The sequence below is a fragment of the Gallus gallus genome, chromosome 4 (genome assembly GCF_016699485.2).
Source record: "Gallus gallus isolate bGalGal1 chromosome 4, bGalGal1.mat.broiler.GRCg7b, whole genome shotgun sequence".
Lineage (NCBI taxonomy): Eukaryota > Metazoa > Chordata > Aves > Galliformes > Phasianidae > Gallus > Gallus gallus.
Genome location: NC_052535.1, coordinates 41,446,598 through 41,469,368, shown reverse-complemented (window position 1 = coordinate 41,469,368; position 22,771 = coordinate 41,446,598). Strand labels below are relative to the sequence as shown.

Sequence of the window (22,771 nt, the reverse complement as noted above, 5' to 3'; positions counted from 1 at the left end):
AGCATACTGCAAAGATCATCTTGCAAAATCTAAGGGAAATTTCTACAGGAAAACGTCTGTTTCTGATATACTAGAAATATATGTCAGGAGACTAGAGTTATTTGCAACATATTCTGTGCAGGAAAAAGTAATAATTCATATCAAGTTAAAAAAAATCTATTAATTGGCTATGACATTCAAGCTTATTTTAAAGACCGAAGGAAAAATACACTGTACAATCTTAATACTTTCTGCTGTGTGGATGAAAAGAGATGGTAGGCCACATTAGTAACTGATAAAATCTAAAAGAATTATTCAAAACTTTAGCGAGACTTCTGTCACAAGATTGCACAGCCAGCATATACCCTGCATATAGAAAGTTCTACTTCTCATGATGTTTTATATACAGATCTACCGATCTCATCCTGGAAAAAATCAATGACATTTTGTCTTAGCTGATATTGAGAGCAAGGTTCCCAATAATTTTTTAGAAAGTCATATCCAAAATGCTTTGACTCAAATAGGATTTTTAGAAAATATATTGAAGCTTTGAGTCCTTTGTCTTTAAGATACTGAGTATCATAACATGATAATAACATTATTTTCAACAGTTTTGTACTCTTTGCTATTTGAATGCCAGACATAAGAACTTGACACACGAGAGCTAAATTACACTGAAGCATATCACAAAACAATTATTTCAAATTAATGAACATTTTATTTTGTTTTCCTTTGCTATGATCTGTTTTAATTAGCCTCAGTTACTTCTCTCTTTACACAGAAATTTTAGAAAATAATTCAATTAATGCTTTACGTGTTGTGATGATGTATCTTAATGGAGTATCTGATGGCTTCCTAAAATAAAGACAGAAAATTCCCAGGGCAGCCATCAGAACTCAGATCATTCACTCATTCAGATAAAAGATACGATGTTTCATGTATATGCTGTTTGTACCCCAAATCTGTTTTCTGTACAGTAAAACAGTGCTAACTAGAAATACAAAGAATGTAATGTTCTGATATTCCATTTCCCTCCTAGCCTGAGCTGCAGAGAGCTTGGTGTTTTTGGGAAATCTCAAGTGCAAATTTATTTAGAATTCTGCCTAGTTAAAGGCTGATGTAATGGAAACTGGATGTTCTTCTGTTTGAACAACTTTTCTACTAAATAAGCAGATATATATAATGGGAAGCTGCTTCTGCTTTCTTTCTAGAAATAAAAACTAAGTCTGTTGGTCACTGGATGTTACATTTTATGGAGGCCAGATCCTGTCTGAAATTGAGTTGAGAGCACGTTGCGTCTGAGGTCCCCAAGAAAGTTAGACAGAGTAAAGTGATGTTCTTGGTGACTACTTAGAACAAGTGTGCACAAAGTAATAAGACTCTTGGCCTGGATTTTCAAAACGATGTCAGTTTTCATGTAGACATCAAGTGCAATGTTTTCATTAAACCACTGGAAAAAACCAACAAATGCAGAGTTAGATAGAAGTAAACTATAGGATAGTACATTTTTGTTTTCTTGAGGAAAGATTATGTTGCTTTGAGATTTTTACTGAAATTGAGGCATTAAATAGAAATAGATCTTTTTCAAAAATTGTACTGGTAGTCATTGTCAGATCTAATAAACATATAAATTCAATTTCAATATAATGATTCATTCACATTCTGGTCTATTTACAGAGATTCCCCAGTGAAGCCATTTGCTCCTGATTTACTGGCCCAGGACATCTCTAATAAATAAGATCTGTAAGCCAAGACAGAGTAAAAAAAATATACCCTTGGACAGGATGGGTGAGGGCAATGTACTTTGAGTCTGTAACACACTGATTGTCTCAGTAACAACAAAGATTAAACCTTGGTCTTGAAACATTTAGACTGCTATCTAGGTAAAGCAAGATGACCAAGTTGATTCCATTGATAACTTAAAAGCAATAATGGGAAGTCATGCATCTCGTTCTGTTACAGTTACAGTAAACATATTGTGTAGTATTGTGATCTTCTACAAAACATTTTCTGTACATATAAAACTTGGGTTATGGAGGTGTTATGTGATGTTAATTTACAGTAATTGTTGATATTTTTCTGTGAAAATGCATGAAATTCTACTCCTTGGAACTTTGCTGAAGGCTATACACTGATTAAGAGAATAGGTAGGCTAGAAGTTTTCTTCTGTTGGGAATGCAAACAGTAATGGTTACAGGATTCACTGTTAGGACTAGAAGGGTATAGGCTGTAAGATAAAAAGAAGGGGCAAACTCTGCATTAGTTTGTAGAGTGCAAGTCCTGTCCACCTTCTGCTTGAGATATGTTGATAATTGGCCCATGACCATTGGTGAGGTGAGAGCTCACAGGATTCCCTTGTTTTCAGTCAGTACCTCCAAAGTCTGCGAATGTAAGTGAGAAGTAAGAGAAAGAGTGATCTATCCTAAGATGCTTTCTGCTTCATTTTCTCATTCCATTGTGGAGCTGCAGAACAATTGCGAACTATTAGCAGACAAAAGCCAAATAGTCCCTCTGGCATGAATCTCTTCCATCTCAGGATATTCTATGATTCCACAACTAGTCTCTCGTACAACTTACTCATAAAGCTAGTTCTGAATGGCTACAGCCAACTTATTTCCTAAAATGTTTTCTTCAAAAGATATTAAGTAATTAGTCCTTGTGTATTAATCTCATGCAATAAAATTAAGTTAAAAATTAAGCTTGAATGAAAACAATAGCAGGAGGTTGTGAACTTCAATAGAAAAAAATAATTAACATTTAAAAAGTTTACTTTGCATAAGCAAAAAAAAATTCATTCAAAATAATGCTGCCTCTTCCCCCCCCCCCCCCCCCCCAAAAAAAAAGAGAAAGCTTGCTGTTTATTTCAGCTTGAAATTCATCTTTAGACAGAATATCAAAGTTCCAATAATACAGTTCTCTTCCATAAAAAGAACAGATTTTCAACATACATGACATACTTTTAAAGAAAAAAATCCTGTCCTATGCCTTAGGGCTCATTTGTGTACTTTTTGTGTTTAACCAAATCTGTGAGTTATTGAGATTACTTACCTGAGATGGTGTTAAACATTCACCTCAGGGCTGTAACTAGGAAGAAACATGTAAATACTCTTTGTCCCCTAAATGACTTTTCTTGCTTTATAGCGGACTACATTTTCAGGTATTAAAAAACAAAACAACTACCAAAACAACGAACAGAAATGGTAAGTTAATAACCTTTAGCTTTTGTTGTGTTAATTATTATACTGTTACTAAAGGAAAATATTTCCCTTTGACTCCCAAACGTATTATGACCACTAGTTTGAACAGAATGCTAGCTTTGGTATTGTATGAAAGAATTTTTAGCCACAAAAAGATAAGTTAAAATGAACACATTTTTGAATTAGAAGTGACTGTAGTGGTGTCTGCAATATGAAAAATTTGAATTCTTTTGCATTTCTATAATCTGTACAATGGGTAAATTAAGCAAGATATATTACTTCTCACTGAGGGCTTCTTCAGAAGAATGCTACATGCAGGTTGTCTTTACCTCAGGTAGTTTGTTACATTTGTCTTTCAGCAGGCAGCCGTATTTTACTCACATTCTAACCAGTCACATAGCTCATCCACACAAAGTTATCTATGTTTCAACAGTAGCTAAACAGACAGTGAGTAATTTTGTGTTCTAGTGCACAGGATTTGAACATTTCTCTATGGTTCTTAGGTGCCCTGGGATGGGATAAACTGCAATGAATCTGTAGAGCATTTCAAGTACATTCTGTGACACAGAAGGGGCAAAGTTAGCTTACATTCACTTCTGGCCTATTCCCACCTATCTCAGATGGTGGTGTTTTTTTGTTTTTTGTTTTTTGTCCCCCCCCCCCCCCCCCCCCCCCCAAAAGTGAAATTAGCAATTCTGCTTTTTTTTTTTTCTTTTTTTTTTTTTTTTTAGGAAGATGTAATTGAGGCCTTGTAATTTCCTCTCACTTTTAAATTGAGGAGTACCAAAAAGAAATATTTTGCAAATACATCTGTTAAGCTATAATCTTGAATGAAACTGTAAAATAATTCCACACTGGATCATGAACAAGTCAATAGTTACATTGAATCCTCTCCCTTCTTTCTCTTTCGCCTTCTCCTTTCACCTTCTCTTTTCCCTTCTTCTTCCCCTCACCTCACCTTGCCACATAAGCAAAGCTTTTTAATAAGTCTGGTGCACAACTTTAACTTGAGGTCTACAGCAACTAGTTCTGATGTTGATTAGCATCTTGGGAAGAAAAGGAAAGATTCATCAGAGTTCCAAAATCTGTTTAATAATAAAAAGTACAGGTTTAATGTTTGAGCTTTTCCCTAGAGTGATCATTAAGAAAATAAAATTGTTTTTGTAACTGTAATGAATTTTAGCACATCCAGATAGAAAATAAATGCATTATCATAAATTGGGAGGCAGGTGGTAGAATTTAAATAGTAGCCAATATTTTTTAGACTTTTTTTCCCCTTATATATTCTTCATCATCTTTTGGCATAATGCATGTCTCTATAGATTAATCTAACATAACTCAGAATTTTGGTTGAACAACTTCTTAGATTTATTGTTATAATTTGAACAGTAAAACTGTTTTAACACAGTAATTGGTCCTAGTATTGCCCTTCATTTGCTCTGAAACATGTTTAGTTGTAAATTTACCCAACAAGCTAAGGCAGACTTTGCTGCATAAGTAATAAAATTATTGCATAAATTATATTTTAATTGAAATAAATCAATATTAAATATTTCTATTTCAATATCACAGCAAAAGGACATGAGAATGGAAAAACTTCTGAATTATTATTGCATTGAAATGACTTGGAAAACTATTATAGTACAGAGGGAAAGAAAACAGGTAAATTATTTGAAGCAGATGATTTGCTTGCAGAATCAAGGGCTATTTTATTTTATTGTACACACACTAAGCATAATTTCAATTCATTTGTCCATTGGAAAAAAAGAAAAGGACAGTCTGATATTTCAACACACAGATTACTTGTTGAAAGGCCAACTCTCTGTGTTTCCATGGAAATTTTTATGCAGCTTATCACAGGGCATTTTCAAAATCTGTGCTGGGTTGGTTGGCATTTTCTCATCTATGACTGGTAACTCACACTGCATAGGTTTTAGCTTCGATGTCAGAATTGTTTTTCTGAGCCTGTCATACTGACAAATAGACTCAGTCATTGAGCATTATGAATTTTAAACACTTCTTTAAATAGAATTTATAACAAAATGGCAAACTCAGAACATCATGAGAATAAAGTATTTCTATTAATGTTATCTGCTGCTGTAATTTTTTTTGCATTCTAATATGCCACATCCTTAAGGAAAACCACCCTATTCATTCTTATTATGTTGTTCCTCTGTCAGTAACGTATACTTCAGTAGGAGGTGCAGGTGCCCAGTGACACTGAAAATCAGGCAATTAGTGTCTCTGTTATGATACTGAGGCCTGATTAGCCTCTGCCTTGTGAATACCCCCCTTGACCTATGAGAATTATTTTCGTGCTGTTTATTGCTGTAGTTTAATTCCCATTTTCAGCTGGGGAACTGTTTGGAGCTGCTGCTTTCTTTTTTCCAGTAGATAAGTTGATATTTTAAATAAGCTTTACATGTATTATTAATATGAGATCATGTTATAAAGGAAGTATAGACCCTGAGAAAAACAGAGGTCTTTCTCTGCTCATTTATAGTAAAAGAAGGTAAATGTTTTAAACTGAAGAAAAGGTGGGTTCACCTCCACAACACTAGAAAAGGAAAAATGAAAAGGAGGAGAAAAAGGAAAGACCTAATTTCTCCAGGAAAAAGGACAGAGTCCTTTTTTCCAGCCAAAAAGAGCGTTGGTCTGGAGGCTCAGTAGTAACTAGTCCAGGCAGTTCTTAAAGACCATATGCCAGCCATGCAGAGCATGTCACTTTTCCTGGTCAGTGCAGCCTAAGCAGCTGTAGAGGCTTCTAGAAGAACCAGAGAAAAGGGTAGGAATACAGGGAGCAGCCTCACTATATTATTTTCAGTTTTACATAAGGAACAGAACAGCAAATAGAGTTTATTGACTAAGCCAGTGCCTCCCTCTTAACTCCGTATTTCTATACAACTGCTGCCATTCTCAGTGTTTATTGTGGAGTGCTGGTATAGATCTCTATGCCTACATGCTGTTTTACTAGCTCATCCCTTCTCTGATGAGTTTTTATAGCTTGGCAACCACATCGGCAACAGTAATAGCACTTGTTTTCACTGGTATCCTAATTTTTACTTACAGCTACTTAAGGAAGAAAATGACCTCATTGTTCTAAGACGCAGAGCACCTGTCAGGTGAGTAAGAAACATGGACTGTGCTCATGGCTTTTCATGCAGCGAAAATTTGGTTCTGCTTATATCAACACCTTGACTTCACCTGTTCTAGATCACCCTCTGAGAGCAGTAATTTCATAAGCTCAAAGCACAAGCCTAACTTATATAGTAATTCTGCAAGTGAGAATAGGTTTGTGCTGTCATGTAGCTGTATCTCATCTGTTAAAATGTATGGCACCTGAGCTTCTGCTGTAGTCCTCTACCTAGTTTTTGTATGCTTTTGCTGAAGTCTGCAAAAAAATACTCTATTTCCTTTAGCAGGAGGAAAGTTTTGTCAGCACTTTGTGGAAATCATATGCTGAGTGCACAACCAGCCATTAACTTGAATTTGAAAGTATAAATTCTGGTAAAAAGACTTCCTAGCACTGTAGCAGAACCTGCTAAAATACTCCATTTGGAGCACACACTTACCATAAACAGGATATAACATTTTTCTGGAAATAGATTAAAAGGGAAAAAGGGTAACTCCATAGGAAATCATCCAAGCATTAATGATAAAATAAATGTCTTCTTGTAATTCTCATGTTTTCATGGGTTTTTTTTTTGAAAACAAATATGAAAATTAACATCCCAGAGATACAATATCATATAACAGAAATGAAGAAAGATCATGCAACCATGCTCAGTAACACTGAAGTTCAATCTGGTGTATTTAGATCACCACAACTCTGATAGCCAACTTTTGTCTTGAAATTCCCAAAGGTTTTAGCAGTAAATTAAGTATCTCCCTTAACTTTTGACTTGTTTTTTTTTTTTTCTGTTAGTGTGCAATGTCACAATCCAGTATCAGTTTCTGTAGCAACTATAACTCAAAAAAAAAAAAAAAAAAAAAAAAAAGTGATAAAGGAGATAAAATAGTTTGAGCTTTTTTTTTCCAGCATAAGATTATACTTTTATATTCAGAATTATGAGGATCATATTCCTGTTGTAACTGAAATTTACATAGCTTTTGCACAGCTCCCTGTGTTCTTAAGCTCATCAGCAGGAAAAAAAAAATCTGCTGTGGACCATAGCAACCAAAATGAAGCTGGTGGATGAAAATGTATGAATCCCACACTACACGAAACAAAATTTAATATGTTTTAATCTAGTTCATTAAAAGTCTTTCTAGAAATTAAAGGAATCAATCAAACACAATGTACTAAAATAAAACCACATAATTAGTAATCTGTAGAGATGTCCAGTCACCACTTGAAGATTTTTTGCAAATAATGTTTTATTTTGACTTCCCAGTCCAGAAGTACCAAGGGAGATCTACAGAAGGAGCTCCATAGTCGAGCCTGGGAACCAAAATTTGTAGCTCATTATACATTAAAAATCGTTGGCATCAGTGGAAATATTAGTTTTATGACATGTTACATTTTTTCCTACACAAAAGAGAATCTCTCCAGGTATCACGAGAGCTAACCATATTATTGTTTCTTCCTACCAGTAGCTTATTTTCAGATCAATTCTGATTAGCTTGATCAAGTTTAATTTAGAGCTTTTGTTTTTAAACTGTATTTAGAAGAATTGCTACTGTTTAGAAGTTGGAATGAAAGTTGGATGAAAACATCCAGTTTTTCACTGTATGTATAAGCAAGGCAGCAAAAAATATTTTCCTACAGGTTTTACTGTCAAGTGCATGCAGCAAGCTGACCAGTGTCAACAAAGCTTTAAGTTGAGTATCACCAGACATATCTGACTGAACTTCAGTTTGGATAGTAACAGGGCATACTGTCTCTTTTAGGACTTGGAGAAAAATTTACTTGCTATACCAAGGACATGATTCCTGCTGACAGATCAAAATAAGATTCAGTTTAAAAGGCCTGGTGATATTTTTTTACTTATGTTCAATCTCTCATCCTTTCTGTCTTTCTCTTTTGAGGAATGGAGAGGACAGGAAAGCAGGGGAGGGACTTTTTAGAAGGGAATGTAGCAACAGGACAAGGGGAAATGGTTTTAAACTGGAATATAGTAAATTTGGACTAGATATTAGGAAGAAATTCTTTACTGTGGGAGTGGTAAAACAGGCTGCCCAGAAAGGTTGTGGATTCCCCCTCCCTGGAAGCACTCAAGACCAGACTAGATAGGGCTTTGAGCAACCTGGTCTAGAGGGAGGCGTCCATGCCTCCTGCAGGAGGGCTGGAACTAGTTGATCTTAAGGGTCCCTTCTAACCCAAATCATTTTTGTAACCTTTGGGTGCTGGTTTCCTCAAGAATACTTTTTCCCCCCACTTTTGCATGAAGTTACCCATTCCTTTCTAAATGAGTTTTATATAAAGTGTTGCCACCTGATCTCCTTTGAGGGTGCTGAGGCATACAGCATCTTTACCTGGTGGGTGATAAAACCAGTCCATGGTTGACATCCCTCCTTGCCACACAGTGAATAACAGGTATCAGAAGGCATAAGTCCCAGACACCATTGCTCTGTCTTTTACTTCTTCATGGAAGTGCACTAAGAGATCCCTGACCGAATTTTGACAGAATTCCAGATCCAGACTTACCACTAGTTTTTAAGGGATACTTCAGATGAACAGCACATAATAAACAGGAATTACAAGTTTTGAATCTCTACCTTCTTTACAGAATAGTATAAGAAGTAAACAAATGTAGAATTAATTCTCCATTCATTATCTTGCTTCAGCTTTCTCTAAATTCAGTTTCCAGTGATGAGTACTGAGATATTTTTAGTTACACAAGAATTTGTATAAGATATAGGTTAAATAACTCCTGATATACTTCTGATCTCAGATGGTCCTCATCTCTTTGCTAGGAAAGTTGTTCTGTATTTTTCTTGTTTTCTTCCCAGACCTTCTCTGTGTCTTTCTGACCCATTCTCTAATGCCCTTGTTCTAACATCTGACTTCTTTAAGTACTTTTATATTATTCTAGTCTCCTTTACTGCAAGCATAAGGGAAAAATAGCCTTCAGCTTTCTCCTGTTATATTCCCTCAGCAGTAGAAAATGAGATCTTGCATCATTCTGTTACACTTAAGACATTTTTATTAGAGTGATGTTAGCAGAAAGAAAAAAAAAGTTTCATAAAAGTAACTTCATAACACAAAAAAGAATTGTCTGTATTATCAAACACCAGAGTTCACACCCATTTAGCCAGCATCTCGAAACACAGAATAGACAGAAATTTGGTAGGACAAGATAGGAAAAGGGAGAAAAACACCACCTAAATTTATGTTCTCTTTAATTTTTTTTTTTTTTTTTTAATGAACATTGAGTTATTTCACATTTGCAACAGTTTTGAAGTGGTAACGCAGTGCCCAGAAATAATCAGGCAAAGGCAAAAGTTATCCCATTCTTATAGTTTTACCATATCTAAGTAAATGTTTAGGAGACTTATGGCTTGCTTGTGATTATAACACAAACAACAGGATTAGATCATAAACAGACATCTCCCACGGAACAATGTCATAGAGGTACAGCTTCTTAATTCAGTGCTTGTGACTGCCAGCAGTCTCAGTAGTCCTGATGCTTTTTCTTCTGAAACAGGCATGAGAAAAATAATTAAGTCAAATATTCATTCTCTATCATCTTCCAGAAAGTCCCCACCAAAAGATAATATTATGTCTGTTTTCCTCATGGGTCCTTGAGTAGTAACAAGATGTGAAGCTTTACTTATTTCCTTTTTTTTTATAGATCAAAGTACCTAATCCATCTTATTTCCAATATCTACATACACATACAGTTTTTTGGTGTTTTTAATACAGTTCAAAGCATACCTAGTAAGTTACAAGTGGTTTATAACAGGTATGCAAAAAAAAAAAAAAAAAAAAAAAAAAGATATTTACAGAAGAAATTTTTTTGCAAGGTTTTAACTTCCATTAATAATACAAGCAATTGAGTTAGCCAAAATAAACTACATGCCTATATTTTAGGCAGGTTATGTTGAGATAACCAAGGCAGTACTAAATATTTGGCACTTTGACATCTCATATATGTTATTTACAGAATGAACATGTTTTCCTGAAGAACAAATTAAGACATGATGCATCAATTTTTCAAATGTAGAAGTCTAAGAGAAGAATTTTGTCCTACATGTTTGAGAGACCTCATTCACAAAAGAGTACTGTGAGAACGTAAATATTCAGATGATTTATTATCATTTCCCTGACACAGGGAAACAAATGGAATGTTATCTCTATCCCATGCGTTAAGGAGCAAGCTCATACAATGATACACAGGAGCTTTATTAAAAATTCATTAGACTGTGAAGTCTCTCATTTTGTAATCAGAATTAAGTAGTTTTCTAATGTCATTATCTGAAAGTCAATTTCAAATAGTATCAGCAGTTGCAACACAATCTGAAATGCTAAATTAAATACAAGAAACATTTTCCACTTATTTTTTATTGAAAATATTAACATTTTATATTATGAGTCAAAACCACAACAAATAAATTTCTTATGAATTTATTTACTAGTCATATTTGCTTTGGTCACAAAAGCCAAAAGAGTTTCTGAAAAAGATAATAGTAAGCATGTTTACTTTCTGATGCAGTAGAATATTGAAGCGTGGAAAACTGACAGGGTGTTTAATATTTTTCCCATTAGATAGGTGGTTCATCTTGTTATCTTGATTTTAACAGCTAAGTGCAGTAAGCTATAGAAAAATGGTTCTAGGATAAAGAAGAAGTGACTTTAAAAATTAATATTAACCTTTCAATATAAAAGTAATGTATTAATCACAAAAATGTTGATACTGGCAGAAGTTATGGCTCTTCATACAGATTGTTATCTTTGGTTTGATTCTGTTCTAAGGCAGAAGCCAAAGCTTGCTAAATAGCTTTTTTATTATGGAAAATGTATCTTTCTGTCTAAAAAAAATTCTTATATGTAAGTCATCTTTTTCACTAGATTATAAAGTACATAAGAAACCATGGCTTCGTAATATCACTGCTTTACTCTGAGAAATAATTCTTTTAAATTAAGTTCTTCAATAAGGGTCTAATTTTCTGGGAAGGAGGAAATGGATACTTCTCTTTAAAGAAATTAATCTATCTTAAGGAGCTCAGGTAAAGTTTAAAGAAATTACTAGCAATTTAAAAAAAATAATTGTGCATATATCTCAGTGGTATTAAACAAGCTCATGTGTCAGACATAAGTCACACATAATCTCATATGGAGTATGCAGTTCTTCAAATGTAAAAAAAGAAAACAACACAACCCCCTCTACATATTTAATATATTAACATGTTCAGTATGTATAAGACAATATATATTTCAGATTCGTAAATACTAGAAACGAGGCCCACACTGTAGCCAAGTTCTGTCCTGACCACGCATATCCAAAAAACTTGATGTTAGATTCTTCTGCACATCATTCATTGCCTGCTGTCGGACTCATGAATTGTCAATTTTTCTGCACATTTTCTCTAAAATGGCTTCCTGTAGGTATGGTCTTCACTCTGCACTGTTGACTTGTCCTTCTATGATGATGAAAACCATTCCATTTATAAAGTATTCTGTCTTTTGTTCCTGAAAGATACGACAGTCTTCTATAAGATAATATTGGCTTCTATGTACTGTGTGTACCTTTCAGAGATGAAAAAATAATAATAAAAAAAAACAACTGAGAACTTTCCTATAGAGCTAGAAATTAATTGGCTCATTTCAGAGGCAATCTTCTTCTTTCAAGTAAACAACAGATATCATGTCTGCTTCCACTTGATTTCAGTTAGAGAAATATTTCTCTTGAACAGCAGCAACAAAGTATCATAGAAGACTTGGCATCAGATGTAATATTTGAGTACAAATATTTAAGATGTGTGTAATAAAGGAGACCTTTGCATAAAAAGGCTCTTATCTACCCTAGTCATCTGTTGCACTAAAAATCATTTCCAAAAACAACAGTTCTGGAGAGGTTGCATTTAGAGATTAAACCATTCTGCAGTCAATACTTCATAACTGTCATCAGTCAACTGCCTGGAAAAGATTTGAAAAGAAATGATCAAACCAAACTGAATTTAAAAACTCAGAAAATAAGCTCTCCTGGCATAAGTTACAGGTTGCATGGAGAGGTGGGAAATGAGGAAGAGAAAATGGAAGAAAAATAGGAGATTTACCATAGCATAACTCTGTGTTGCCACTGACCTATTATTTTTTTGCAACTCACGACAGCCAAAAACACAGCAGACCCACATTTGGCCATCAGGAAAGGGGAAAAATTCACTGCACGTGCTCCATCAGGTGACAGAACTGCTATGGTTTGAGTGAATATTGCCTAGGCTAAGGCCTTTCAGGGAAAATTATTATTTTTCTCCTCCTTAACTAAAAGTTGACTCTGGAAAGCCCTGATTTGAGGCTTATGAGGTTCTGAACTTCAACGCCAAATCCTTTGCCAAGTTCTTATATAACTGTTTACACCAGTATTGAAATGTCACTGTTAGGATCACCAGTTCAGTTTCAATTTGACAGTATGTTAAGTTCATTTTGTGGTGATATAAGTGCCAGTAGGAAATCAGGCCTTGCAATACTAAAAACCATTATTACTGATGCCTTGAGAAAACAAACAAATGCTTATCCCATATTGAATTCTGACCTATCTGAAACTATGACCTTGTTGGGTTGTTGAGCTAACTAACAGAATTTAGTATTTTATTTAATAATCTCTAAATAGGAAACATAGCATATTTATTTCCTATGAAGAATGACCAAGAGAGCTGAAGCTGTTCAGCCAAGAGAAAAGAAAGAAGAGAATGCTCCAAGAAGACCTCACAGGACTTCTAGGGGGCTAATAAAAAAGATGAAAAGAGAGATAGGCAGGCAGTGATAGGAAAAGGGGGAGATTTAGGTCTGATACTAAGGAGAAATTCTTTCCTAAGAGAATGGTGAGCCCTTCGCACAGGCTACCTAGAGAAGCTGTGGATGTCCCATCTCTGGAAGCATTCAAGTCCAGGCTGGATGGGACCCTGAGCAGTCTGATCTGGTGGAGAGCAACCCTGTCCACAGCAAGGGATGAGAACTGGATGGACTTTAAGGTCACTGTGTGGGAACTGTTAAGTCACAGCCTAAACCAGTAATTGAGCACCTAGTGAAGAGGTACAGCCAGCTCTGGGAGCTCAGGTGGAAGCAATTCACCTGTGCAACCAGAAGGGGGTGGAGCCTGTCTCCCCTCCCCCCTCCCCACCCTTCCCAACCTCATTTAAGGTCTGGCAGCTACAAGGGAAGGATCTCTCCTTATAGGCTTCCTTCTTCAGAGCTTTTGATAAGTCCTGATCCATGGTAAGGGGCAAGTAATTCTTTCTTTACTGCATTGTGAGCTCTGTTTTTCTTAGTAAATTTAAGACTGGTTTGAAGCAGCTATATCTGCTATTGCTTTTTTTTTCTACAGTCCCTTTCAACCCAAGGCACTTTATGATTCTATAAATATTAAACAAAATTGATAGATTGTAATTACAGACTAATTATTACACAGAGAAGCCTAAAAATACCCCCAGAAAGTTGTGTAGTTTGTGCTGAAAAAAAGAAGTCAAAAGTAGGACAAGGAAGAAGCTTTGCAGTGTTATCCTATCAGAAGATCATTTGGAACTGTATGTTTCAAAGAAACAACATACAACTACAGGAAGTCAAGTGATGTTTTAAACAGAAATATTGAAAACAACTAAAAAAGATAATTTTTACAGAAAGAAAATGGCAATTACCTACAGAGTTTAAAGATAAAAACAAAGAATCCCTTCTTATGATCATGAATCAACAAGTACATGAAGCAGGACATCTTGAATTTCGTCCCATCACTAACTCAGTCTGATGTGGTGACATATATGTTGTGAGAAGCTGAATATGCTTCCTTGTGCACTTTCTATAGTAGCAACTATTTTGTTTCTGCTCTGCATCCTTGCTATTCTCCTTTTCATTCTCTGATTTCTCAAATAAAAAAATACCAGAAAGGTTGCACTTTTGACCTCTGACTTCACTAATTGCTCTGTATCAAGACACTTGTTTCAAAGATGAGATCTAGAGCTTTAATCAATATTTAGCCCTCCAGTTATTCCAATGATATTAATACATAGTGATGAGTTCACATAAACACTTGAAAGACTGCACTTCTGTGCTGAAATTGCTGCCCATCAAGACCAAAGAAAAAAAAAACAAAACACTTTCTTATGGTCTTATTGACCAATAATGTTCTGCTTTAGAAAATCAATGCATTATTGGAACAGGGCATGTCCATGATGTGCAGTATGGCCCTGAATACTCCTTTCCTTCAACTTTGATTTAGTAAAAGAGAGAGTTTAAATCTATTTTTGCTACGTAGTTTTTTTTACCGGATTATCCCTCCTACTTCCCTTCTAATTTAATGGTGATAGCATTTATCTGAATCAATGAAATCAATGATTGCATTTTTTTTCTTCGCATTTCCAGTATTTAAATAATGTTCCTGTGTAGTCTGTTAATGCAGAATTTTTTCAGTCTTAAAAACAATAACTTTCTGGACTTTAAAAGTCATATCTTATAGAATTAAATTATGACAATAAAAGTAATTTTTCATATAGCTGGTGAACTTTGTCTTATGTAAGACAGATGCACCTCACAGTGTATTAAAGAGTGGCCTAATTTTATTCCTTCCTGATGGAATTATCCAGCCATAAAAGAAAAAGAAAAAAAAAATGAAAAAAAGAAAAAAAAAAAGAAAATATCTGTGGTATACAGTTTTGTTCTACTAATTACTATCAGCACAGTGAAGTGGTAAATACAAATTTCAACATACTTTCAAAGCAAATTTTTAAAGTTTGATGGACAGTTGTGGTATTTAAAGTGAAAATGTAAGACACTGTAAAATCTGCTTTATTTATATACAAAAAATTACAATACAAACGTAATAAATACTGAAATATAATGCTTATCAAACTACTGCAAAGAATCGGGAAAGTAGGAAAGTAATGCTGATTAAAAAAAAAATCTGTAGCATTATCAGACAGTTACATCACATCTTGATACAATCTATAATAGTTGCATTCACTTGAGAAGTTTATGTTAAAAGTTTCCTTCCCTTCTAGAAGTTTTGCAGGAGAGCTGTTGACAAAAGTATGTAGGAGACATGGACAACACGGGAGAGCTTTCCTTTGAGAAAAGCTTACCAGCTTTTGTTCGCTTTCTGCTTTGTGAGGGTGTTTTCATGTGATCGTCTCTGAGCAGCTGTCTAAGTCAGGTTAAAGATTTTCTATTTCTTCTTCCTTTTGTCTTTTTTGAAGTATATGCTTACTGGTCAATCCAAAGGCTTCCTTTATGGGGAAACATCATAGTATCAAGGAGAACATGCTAGGTAGGCAGGAATCTTTTCACAGGGAATCTTCCTGCACTATTTTTTTTCCCTACATCTCACTTCTCCTTTCCTTCACTCAATCCCATTACTATGATAGGTATCCTCAACTGCAGATGATTAAGCAAGCAGTGTATGAAAGAAAAAGTTGTGGGGGAGAAAGGTGACTGTGTGATGCTGGCAGCGTTTAGGCTATGTTGAGCTATATCTGCTTGTCTGCTGCTGAGAGGAATCTGGTATCCAGGAATCAGAGGCACATAGCAACAGCCTAGAATGGGGGGTGGGGGTGGGTGGAGGAAGGTGTTACGCATTCTCTATTCCAAAGAAACAGTCAGCAAAACTCAAAGGATTTCCAGCTGTGCTCTGTCTAGAATAACAGAGTTTGAGCTTAACAAAGCTCGTTTGATTTTGCACATTGATTTTTGTGTGTATTTTAGCACAATAAAGTTCACAAAGTCCAGTGTTTGCAAAAAGTGAAAATGAAAAGTTGTGAAAATAGTGACATTGCTCATGAATTTGAATGAGCACTTGCCAGTTGTTTTTCTTTGGCAGAGCACAAATACCTGCACATAGAAGCCTATGTGCTACTTTAATCCCATTTTATTTGATCCCTCAATGGATTTAACTGGTACCTAAACTTAAGACCATACAATTTTTTTTTTAATTTTATTTTTTTTTCCTGGGCAGTAGAGCTGACTTTAGGACTTTTTTCTCCTTGCCAATGATTTTCATCCCTCTGACTTCCCATCAGCTGCACAATAAGAAGATGCTTTGAATAATAGAAATTCACCACTCAGTTCTGGAGGGTGGATGAGTGGCGGGATACTGTAGCTGTTTACATCGGCCTCACCGCCATGGGTAATAATACACAACAATGCTTTTGCGCTGTCCTGCTGTGAATAGTAGTTCTCAGCACTTGCCAGGTTTTTGAAAGAGACTTAGAAAAATGCAAAAGAAAACAAGTAACTGCTTTGGGTTTGGCCTTTCACCTTTGTGGAAGGTGATCAGGCATAGATGAAACAAACAGCTTGAAGAGAGAAAGAAACCACATGGATAGCTAAGTTTTGAAGTTTTATAAGTTAAGGTTTAAATTATTTGTTTCCTAAAAATTCAATTGCTGTTGACTAATACATCTCTAGTGCTCTGATCATTAGTAAATATAGTATAGTGGAGATGCTTCCTTAAACAGAAGCAGCATCGGTGGTACGCTGCAACAGACATGCAAACTGAATTTCCCAAGTCTTGTTATAGATTGGTGTTGCAATCAGTTATAGTCAACATTAGCAGAACCTAGTACTCCTTATGTACTGAATAAACTCATAATTTTTAATTTCCTGTGGCATTAATCTGACAGTTGTCACTAGGGGTAAAACAAAAGCAAAAATGATCTAAGCAAATGCCTTTGAAAAGTACAAGATTTTTCTTCTCTCCCGGTATGTATTCCCTGTGACAAGAGCCTTAGCTTATTCCCTTCAACCTTGTCAGTTTTCATCACTGTTAAATCTCTGCAGAAACTACAGGTTTAATAAAAAAAAAACAATATCCTCAGATGAAAAATAGTTAGTTAGTCTGTTTGTTTGTTTGTTTGTTTTCCCCACAGGATGCCTTTCTTTTTAAAGAGTTTGCAGATCTTAGGAAAACATAATGTATAATATCCTTCTTGAATAATGCTTCAATACAATGTTACGAATTAATATTGAGTTCCAGAAGTGAAGCACTCACATTAGTGCAAAATGAGTTCAACATAATTACCATTATTACCACAAATACCAGAGGAATTAATAATAATTAGGGCAATATTTTAAAGTGTTCTTCATTATCATGTGTATTATTTGTGAATTTCCAGGTTGACAATAACTAATGTAAAGCTTCCCTTTGGGTGATTCTCTTCTCAATGGAAGTGGGGATAGGCCAGTGCTAAATGTTCTTGGAATCCTCAAAAATAGGGTTAGGTTACTTTGCACACGTGTTGTTGTAAAATGGCTTGGGTTGGAAAGGACCCCAAGGATCATCATGTTCAGATCGCCTTGCCACAGGCAGGGCTGCCAGCTGCTAGGTCAAGTACTAGATCAGGTTACCTCGGGCCCATCCAACCTGGCCTTAAGCATCTCCAGAGATAGGGCATCCACAGCCTCTCTGGACAGCCTGTTCCAGCACCTCACCATTCTTTTATTTGAGATCATTTTCTTTGAGATTGTTTTCTCTGTGGGATAGATTTCAATAGCAGGTGAGTATTAAACTCCAGAACTGTCCAAGACAAACTTCACTTTTCCTGATTATCTGACTGGTAACCAGAATAGATTTTTAGTGTGTATTGCTGTTAGGTTTTTGATAGCTGAGGAAAACAAACATCATGTATGAGTTCTGTGTATCTATTCACTCAGTAATCAAAACAAAAAATTATATAGCAGAGTGTCCTTTCAGCTGAAAGCTCACTGAAATTTTTAATTTTACATAATAATAAGGTACATAACACTATCATGTTTATCCTTCTTCAGGGAACACTTATGAAATGTATAAAATGTACTATGGCTCTTCAAAATGTTAATTATAAGACATGATATGCCTTATAACTACATATATCACTTCATGCATCACCTTTAATTTTAGACGTGTATTGTTTAGGAAAAAGAAGGCTTCTGCAGAGATCAGGTGGTTTACAGACTTTATACCTGACCCTATCCTACAGTGAATTGCAACAGCGTAATGTAAAAAAATAAAAAAAAAAAAATCATAAAGCAGATATGGATAACAAAGATCTATAAATGCCATTTACATCAAGGTGAACATAATTTTTCTTTCGAGAGTCCAAGTCTTTTAAATTTTAAAATGAAAAAAATTGCAGGAGTATGGAATAGCATAAGAGGCCTACTGAGAGGTTTGAACCCAAACTTCAGTAACTTTGTTTCTGTCTCTGACACACTGTATTACTAGTGCATGAAATAGGGGAAGCCAGGGCAATTCCAAACTCCTCATTCTGACTCAGATTTGTTCCCATGTCCTCAATGAGCTAACACAGCTGCAAACCAAATTAAAAAGAAACAACTGAAGATCACCTTGCAAGGTATCAGCTCCCTGTCTAAATAGTGATATGTCCACGTGAGCTCAAGGGCTGGCATAAGAAAATGCATGGGAAAGTGTGATGGGGGAGAAAAGAACTCTGGGCTCACCATGTTCCCTCCAGTGGTTTGCACAGGATAGAAACAATTGTAAACAAAGCAAATGATCTTTCAGAAGATCAAATAAATCCATATCAATCCACTCGCATGGAAAAGTCAGTCATTTATAACTGATATATATTTTTTACATAATCTTACTTGTAGAAGGCTTTACAGCCTCAAGTCTCAGTTAAGTGCTCCCCCAATTTATTTTTATCCTTAGCACCAAATATTTGAAAACTCTGAAGTTTACATTTCCAAAGAATCTGCATCAAAACTGTTTAAGTCATGAGTGGAAGTCTAGCTTCTATTCTACTTAGTAGTTTTTGGAAAAGTTTTGTTAAATGTTGTCATACTACCCAGCATGTAGATTAATTTATCAGAGTTCATGCACAGGTGTTAAGAGCTTATAGAAGCTGATAACTTTCTATTAAAACAAATTTCTTATAGGAAACATATTTTTTTTCAAAGGAAACATTTTTCTGGTGGGAAGAATGAATATTTTGGGTCTCTTGTTGCTCACCTAGAAGACTGTCCTCAGTTTTAGCTTTTATGTGAATAGTCCAAGTACCTGGACCATTTGCTGCTTTCATCAGGGACAGGCAGACTAAGCGTCCGTGGTTCTTTGGCAGGTGAGGCTGAAAGGATGAAAGACTTATCAATTTCTTTGTCTTCAGGGGGAGAGCAAAGCTCACAAGAGCCTTCAATCTGGTACTCAGAACAATGAAGACTTTCTTTTATTTTCATTTGAAGTGTATTTTTTTTCCTTGAAGATTCTATCACTTTTTGAAACTTTAGTTTTGTGCTTAAACGTAGGACTCTAAATCCTTTTGGCTGTTGTGGATCCCCACTAGATGGCTGGTGTGATACCATACCAGTGTGATATACTTCCTGTTCTAAAGTGATGTGGTGCCAAGCTTGGTCTGGACACTGTAACAAGTAGTACAGATGGGGGAGTAAGACTTGGAAAGATTTTACTGAAGTTTATAAAGTTCTGTTGAGAATGGACTCCCTTCACTTTTGCCGCTGTTAAAGCTGCATCCGTTCACAGGTAAGGATATTTCTGTAAATCCAAAGCAGATTCTATACAATGCTTTAGGCCCTGAGTTATGAGAACAGTAGTAAAGCTCACACTCTGCATAGTGTAGAACAAAGACCGCAACAGATTTAGAGAGAAAGCCTGATTATATCAGCATAAGGCCTTTGAAACTGGTAAACAAAACTATTCTTTAATTTATGTTTTTCTGTGATAAATTCAACACAAGCATTCAGTTATCACTTAGAATTCAACATGTGCTGCTAATGCCTCTTAAGTGCTAATTGCATAAATGTAAACATGAATTCACTGAGCCCAGGACTGTTAAGAGACAATAGTGATATAGCTATCCTTTCTTCATTGTGATCTCTTTCTGCTGTTGGAAATTTGCAGCTTGTTTGACTTTATTGGCATTCTCTTAGAATGGACATATGCAAGGGAAGGACACTAGCAACTGAATAACGTTTAAGTTACTCGTTATGATACTAATGAAAGCTGGAAGTTGAAAAGAAAGATGAACTATTAGAAAAGTGCCAGCCAGGGATGATTAAAAATTATTTTCAACAAAACTAAAGGGAATAGGTTTAAAGATTTTCATATTCTCTTTTGTTATTTTGTCTGCTGCAAGGTAAATTTATGACACGTTGAGAGGTGACATGATTATATTTTGGCAACTTTGATTAAAATAGTACTTCTTGGCAACTCATTAAGAATTAGGTCCATTGCAAAATGTCTGTTTTCCAAGCTGACATAAATATTGTATTAATTAAATCTATTACGAACATTGAAATGAGATTTCATTAACTAATATCCCCTGTTAGGATAATTATGACTAATTGTAGTTATTAGACTAATGGTCTTAATCCTCATGCACAATGTGTTATAAAGGTTAAGAGGCCTATGACAAATGGAAAATCAAAATTATTATCAAATTCTCTTAAAATATTTTATACAACTACTATCGTATGAGGGTAGCTATAACGGTATCATAGTTGAGTACTTTGCAACTCATTTCGCACAGGAAAAGATAATTTTTTAATATTGATTTTAGATGCTCAACAAAAAATGTATTTTAGAAGTCTTGAATTTTTTTTTAGAGCATTTGTGTTTGGTAGTATATTAAATACTAATTTTAAAGTGACTTTTTAAAGAGGGAGAATTCTCCTCTTAAATTAAAAGGTTGAGGTTTTATGTTTTTTTTTTTTTTTTTTTTTTTTTTTTCCCGTGGAGAGGTAACTTTGCTATCACAGAAATAAGATTTGGTGTTAAACTTGCTGATTTCTCCCTTAAACAGCCAGGTACAGTTTCAAAACTTTTGTAATATCTCAATCTGGCAATATATATATAAGTAAGGTGCAATGAAATTGATTCTTGCAATCTATTTTGGAGGGAAAAAAAAAACCAAAACACAAAACAAAACCAGAATTTTATTTTGCTATTTTATGTAACAGGGATTTTTTTTAATGCACCTTGAGAAATAATTAAAGTTTCTTTTGATTTAAGCTTCAAAAGTCAACAAAATTTGGTCTGACACACGAGTAAAATTTCATGTAACAATTGTCATTACCATCTGACTTTTCAGAAAACACAAGTGACTGAGTCTCGTGCAGTTGTTGACTGTACAGTTATAAGGGACTGCCTAGATGATGCCAGCTCTATCAGTTTTGGATGCTGGGTATATAAAGATTACCAGGTTTCAGTGAAAAAGAGTCAATCCTAATGATATCCCATCCTGAGAAATAAAAGAATAAGAATCTCAGAGCTTAGTAAAAGGGACAATTTTGCACCCTAGAAGGTAGATGTCTTTCAGCTGTCAGTCTCCAGAGATAATTCCAAAACAGGTCTGCATACCTAAAAGGTGTGGAGAAACAGTCCTTGCTGTTAGGTTCTGTAAAGGATGATCCATCTCCCCTTCTGTGCCCATTCAGAATAGTGAAATAGCAAGCAGATGGAGATATCTGCCTACTGTGCCTTTGAAACCAGGCTATAGTATCTTAAAGAAGATTAAATGGCTGAATGTTTAGAACTGTTTAAACATTGGTGTGCCAGAGACAGCATCACCATTTTGCCCACTGTTTCTGAAGGCTTGAACATAACCAATAAACAATAATATTATTTTTAACACTAACTATTAAGACTGTATTTGGCTCTCTCACTATGGAGCATCAAATATAAATATTTTAATACTACCATTGACATTTTGAAGTGTAGCTGATGATGATTTCACTTTTGCAGGGTTGCCGTGTGCAAGATGAAGCCCCTAATTATGCAAAAAATACACAGTAAAATATTATAGATATTTGCGAGAACTTGTTTTTTTTTATAATAACTAGCATTACTTCTCTGAAGGTTGACTCTAGCAAATATTTATTGATCTGTTCCCATATAGTTGAATTAATAGGCATAATTCTTCATTGGTTTTATATTGTGAAATCTCATTCCTGTGTAGTTTTCTAATACACAGTGTATTTTTCTTATTTCATAAGACTATACCTAGCTGCCAAATTATCTGGTTAGAGGCCTGGAAGGGAAGTCACATGTGTTACTAATCAAGAGCCAGCATGCTCTTTCATGGCCAGTTTCCCTTAAGACCCAGCTATTAGGGCTCAGAGTTCCTTTATCACTAGCTAATAAAGCAGAGTTTCTGCCTTGGATACATGACACAGAGGCAGAGAACACAGAGGCTGACACACTGAATCAGACTAATGGTCTATCCAACATGTTATTCTTGTGGTGGTACTGAACAGTACCATATGAAAGAGTTCAGAGCTGGACTGAGATCCCAGTAATGAAAGGGATATCTCTTCCTACCCCCAGGCAATCACTGTGTGGACAGTTTTGTGAAGCATGAGGAATGACAATCCGAGCATGTGTTTTAATACTTGGCAAGGTGATTGCAGTTCCTATTGTTTGTACACCTTTTCTTTTCAGAACCCTTCAGTTATTTGTCTCAACTGCAATTTATGACAACTACTTGAGCAGTAT

General features: G+C 35.2%; 1 long non-coding RNA gene across 1 annotated transcript in view; it reads left to right on the top strand.

The window, feature by feature from the left end:
* LOC121110691 overlaps window positions 1-22,771 on the top strand; it is a 147,646-nt gene that overhangs the window by 102,774 nt on the left and 22,101 nt on the right. The window contains exon 4 of the long non-coding RNA XR_005859591.2: window positions 6,246-6,298. This is a non-coding gene — a long non-coding RNA (uncharacterized LOC121110691). The remainder of the gene's footprint in view (window positions 1-6,245; window positions 6,299-22,771) is intronic.